This window comes from Gavialis gangeticus, unplaced genomic scaffold, assembly GCF_001723915.1.
Source record: "Gavialis gangeticus isolate Ggan-Ray unplaced genomic scaffold, GavGan_comp1, whole genome shotgun sequence".
Taxonomy (NCBI): Eukaryota; Metazoa; Chordata; order Crocodylia; family Gavialidae; genus Gavialis; species Gavialis gangeticus.
Window position 1 is genome coordinate 22,576,404 of NW_017729014.1, and position 4,970 is coordinate 22,581,373.

Below are 4,970 nucleotides of genomic sequence, written 5' to 3' on the forward strand. Positions count from 1 at the left end.
ACCCTGAGGTGCAGGGGCTGAGGCCCCCGGGCTGGAGCTGGCACCCTGAGGTGCAGGGGCTGAGGCCCCCGGGCTGGAGCTGGCACCCTGAGGTGCGGTACCCTGAGGTGCAGGGGCTGAGGCCCCCGGGCTGGAGCTGGCACCCTGAGGTGCAGGGGCTGAGGCCCCCGGGCTGGAGCTGGCACCCTGCGGTGCGGTACCCTGAGGTGCAGGGGCTGAACCCCCCTGGGCTGGAGTTGGCACTCTGGGCTGCAGGGGCTGGAGCTGGCATGTGGCTGATGCAGCAGGTCCCCTGGGCTGCAGAGGTGTGCAAGACCCGGGCTGACGTCCTGCATCCCGGCTGTCGTGGCAGGGTGATAGGGCCCACCCCTTGTCCCATTGCCCCAGGACGCCCCCAGCCAGCAGCCCGTGCTCTTTCAGGCCTGCATTTTGGGGGTGAACCCACCCACAGGCAGCCCCTTCCCCAGCTAAATGAGGAGGAGCCTGGCTCTTACCGCAAGGCAGCCAAACTCCCCCGCTGCTGCAGCCTGGAAAAAAGGTGGCAGCGGAGGCTGGCGTGATTGGAGCTGCCTTGGCTGGGGCCACCGTGGGGGCAATGGGAAAGAAGCGGATCTGTTTGTGCCGCCACGTGGGTTTTGCTCCGGGAGCGGCGAGTAAGAGCCATGGATTTTGCTCCTTGAATGTTCACCGCGATTCACCTGCAAAGCAAATGCAGGGATCAGAAACGATGCATCCCCGAAAGCGGAAATTCCCGCTGTCCCCAGACACTTGATCCATTGAACTTGGCAGCTGTTGGCGGCCTTGTTGTGCCAATAAAAATAATAATGTTTAGCATTTACATGGGGCTTTTGAGCGTGGCTCCCTCTGGGCCTGATCCCACAAGCTGTTGAGCCCTCTGACCTCCCACTACCCTCTGTGCTCTATATCAATGTGCATTATTTCTATTCCCATTTCACAGATCAGGAGACTGAGGGGGCAGGGGAGGAAGGATAGTGATAGGAGCACTCCCTTTCTCACAGGACTGGGCCTACTGGGACTTGGCCCAGGTCACACAGACAGTCAGTACGGGATGCAGGCGTCGAGTCAAGGGCTCTCAATTCCCTGCGCCTGGTCCACAGCGCAGCCCTCTGAGACCACAGCGTGGGACCTGGGCCCAGGGAGTCTTGCTGCAATGCCGCTAGCTCGGCCCTTCCACGAGAGCGTCGCTCCCCGGGGGCATCTGGATCCGCAGGGTAGCTGCTGCCCACCGCTCAGGCGGACAGAAGCTGTTTCAACATACAGACCTCTTAATGGAGAACACAGAAGTAAGATATCTCCTGGGTCACACAGCCCGGTCCCCCGCTATCCCAAGCACTGTGTCAGAGGTTTCTTTTTCATAAACTTAACAAGCCCCCGTCTCCATCTTAAACCCCTCAGGGCTTTTATTGTTGCCACCACTAGTGGAAGGAATGTGCTTGCTCTGATGGTTGGGAACCCTCTCATTTCCAGCCTCAGTTTGCTCATTCAGGCTTGGGCCAACCTCCTCCTCCAGCTTCAACAGCTCTTTTCCCTCCGGTTCAGGGATGTATTCGGTAGCTGTGTTGGTCTGAGACAAAAAGAAATGCAAAACTGTAGCAGTCTCGGCCCAGAGATGATACCTTTTATTAGACCAACTAAGAAATTGCAAAAAAAAAACCAAAACTTTTTCTGCACGTTTTCGGGCACGTGTGCCCTTCCTCAGGCTTAGGGAAAATTACAGATGGTAAAAAGTCCCCATAAGTAGAAAATAAACGTTTCTACCTATGGGGCCATTTTACCATCTTTAAAGAGTCTAGAGTTTTGCATTTCTTTCCCTCCCTTCCCCCAGGTCTATCTCAGCCTGATGTTTGGTGAGTCTCACTCCCTGCCCACCTGTTTTGACCTGTAAGGCAGGGTTGTCCTTTTCTTATTCCTCCCAGGCTTTTTTGCTTATTCCTTTCATCTTCTCCGAGGTGGTTATTTATCCAGTTACGCCTGGAGCTCCTGCCCGCCGGTTTCCTCCCTTCCCTGGGATACAGATTCCTGATCCTTTTAGCACCTTTGACCTAAAGAAACGCCAGGCCTCTTCCACATTGCAGCCCTTCAGTCCCTCCCTCCACCTGCCTTTACTACCTGGATCCTTTGTGTCCTTTTGAAATCCAGACCCTTAATCCCACACCCCCTTTCCCCTTCCCTTCCATTGAATGTAAAAGGAAGCAGCCTGCAATCACTTGATCCAAGGCTATTTTCTCCAGCACCCTCATTATGCACCGTGACCAAATCCAAAATAGCATCGGCTCTTGCTGGTTCAGTTCCTGGTTGATGAAGAAATCTGTCAGCTCTCGCATGCAGGAATATCCGGGCCCTGCTGCTATTAGTAGCGTTCGCCCCCCGATACGTACCTGGGGAGCCAGGCTCACATGACAGCGTGATTCCTGGTAGCCCTCTTCTCCCTAACAACGTCGCAGAGGCAAACAGACCCTGTCTCTAAGGGACTTGCTGGCCTTATCTACGGGTTGTCAAGTTTGTCGCCCAGGGATCTGCTCTGGGGTGGTGCTAGCACCAGGCTGTCTCATCCCACCGAGAGCTGAGGATGAGACGCAGCCCAGCAAGCCCAGATCTTCCCCTGGGAAGAGCAGCATGCCCGTGCTTTGCTCAGACCACAGTAACCCAGAAGCCGAGGAGGTGCCAGTTGTGGGGAGCTCGTGGAGAGCGGCAGAGCTCCTGAGGCAGCACCTCTTACTCTGCAGGTCTCCTCTTATACGAGCAGGGGCCAGAAATCTTCCAGCTCTCTCCTGATCCATAGCCAAGTGGTCTCCTGCCTTGCACTGAACCAGGGGAACGTCCTCCGAGAAGGCACCAGACTATTTTCTTCCCAGCACTCTGGGAATCACTGCCCCAGATAAGTGTTTTCCAGTAAGGAGGTTGTGAGAGAAGAAATATGCAGGAATATGGTGCGCTGTTTTCTTCTTCTTTTTTAATAATATATATTTTTGTTCCAGGTCAAATCAGCCAAATCAGTTCCAAATCATATCGATCGAGCCCCAAGGGATAAGTTGGGAGGGCAGCCAGCTCTGCCCTGGGCTTGAGCGTACCCTGCTGCCCATGTCTTATGCAGCCTCTGCCTGTGCTTAGTGAGCTGCACATCCTCCTTTGGCCCAAATGCTCCTGCCCCAAGGCTTTGTTTATCCTGCTCTCCCACATCTCCTGGTGGCACCCAGGACTGGTCAGACTGGAATTTTTGGAGCCATTCACATGCAAATGGCCCCGCCTGGTGCAGAGGCAGCTTGCGCAGTCAGGGCAAGGGCTGAGGGGGGGGCAACGCTCAGCTCCAGGGGAGAGAGAGTCCCAGCCTGACATTGCACCATAGAAAATAGAAATCACAGGACCCGACCAGCGACGGGCTCCTCTGTTACCCCCCTGTGCTGGGCACAGTCCTCCCCCCAACACTTGCACAGATCCACATTGGGCACTTGCCCAGGGAAAGCTACTGTCTAGGCTCCAGGGAGTTGTGTCCATGTCTAGGAGGAGGAATCGCTGTGCTGAGGAGAAGCCGTCGCCAGACTCAACTCACACGTGCCAGGGCCTGGGAGGTGCTTACAAAGGTGTGCCAAGGCAGCTAGGCACTGCCGTGCCCCTTTCCTCTGCCTGGTGAGAGGCTTTGCTCAGCCCTAGAGCGTTTCAGCGAAGGAGAAACAGATTCCAACTCTGCAGCAGGAATAAGGACTCGTGGGTAGAAGCAGTGGGTGGCCACCACGGGGATAAATGAAGTGGCACCAAACCCAGTCTGGGCCAGGACTAGCTTTGTTGGCCTCGGCTGCACTCGCAATAAACGGTGCCCTGTCCCAGATAAAGCAAGCAATGGGTCATTTCCCTAACGTGGCCTGCACGTGGCAGGCGTGGCAGTCACCGGCCCCTCTGCACAACGGTTTCTAACAAGCAGCTGGTTCCCAGGCTGGGTTTTTTTCAGCGGCGCCAACCACCAGGTTCACTATCAGCCACTGAAGCCTCATAAAGATCAGTTCAATGTTGGCTTCATATTAACATTTACATTAATAAAGCAAATGGAGCCATTAAGTTGTTTACACGCCTGCTAGTGCTGATTTAAACCTCAGGGTTTGGCTCGTATTTACAAACTGTTGGGTGACATAAATCAGACACACGCAGCTCTGCATGCACATCACGAGCTCGCGCGCCCCACTCAAAGTATGTAAACGGATCTATTTTCAGGCAGCCGGCGATCCTTCAGCTTCCAAATGCACGCCGGTAAGAAAGGAAGATAGTTATGTTGCTGGAGCCACTGGATTATGAAAACGGGTCTGAAGCCAGCGACCAGTTTTTCATGATTTAAGGCTACAGTGCCTATTAAATATACAACAGTTCTGTTTTCTTCTGTACACAGGGAACAGCTATAATATTTTCAGTCTGAAGGCCTTTTATTTGCCGTTAAGGAAATGGTGTGACAAGAGGAGGCTAAACGCATGGTCTCTGGGAGAGGGGACAGTGTGTGGTCTCAGGTACAAATCTTCTCCAGCAATCCTGGGATCAAAATGGCCACTGGTCTCTGCAGACAGCAGGAGTTCCTGGATGCTGAAAGGTTGCGTCTATGCTGCATCTGGATGTGTGGTTGCAGCATGCACAGACACACCTGGCTTAAACCAGCTGACTCGGGTGCCAACAACAGAGATGCTGCAGTTGCATGGGCTTTGGTGCCGGCTTTGTATGCCCCATAGTACCACAGGCAATGGGGGTTGGGAGGGACCGCGGGGAGTCCCATCTAGTCCAACCCCCTGCTCCAAGCTGGACCAGCCCCAACCACATCATCCCAGCCACGGCTTTGTCTAGCTGGGTTTTGAAAACCTCCAAGGATGGAGCTTCCACCACCTCTCTGGGGAGCCTGGTCCAGTGTTTTCATGCCCTCCTGGTGAGAAAGGGTAATATCCAACCTCATCCTCCCTTGCTGCAGCTTGAGC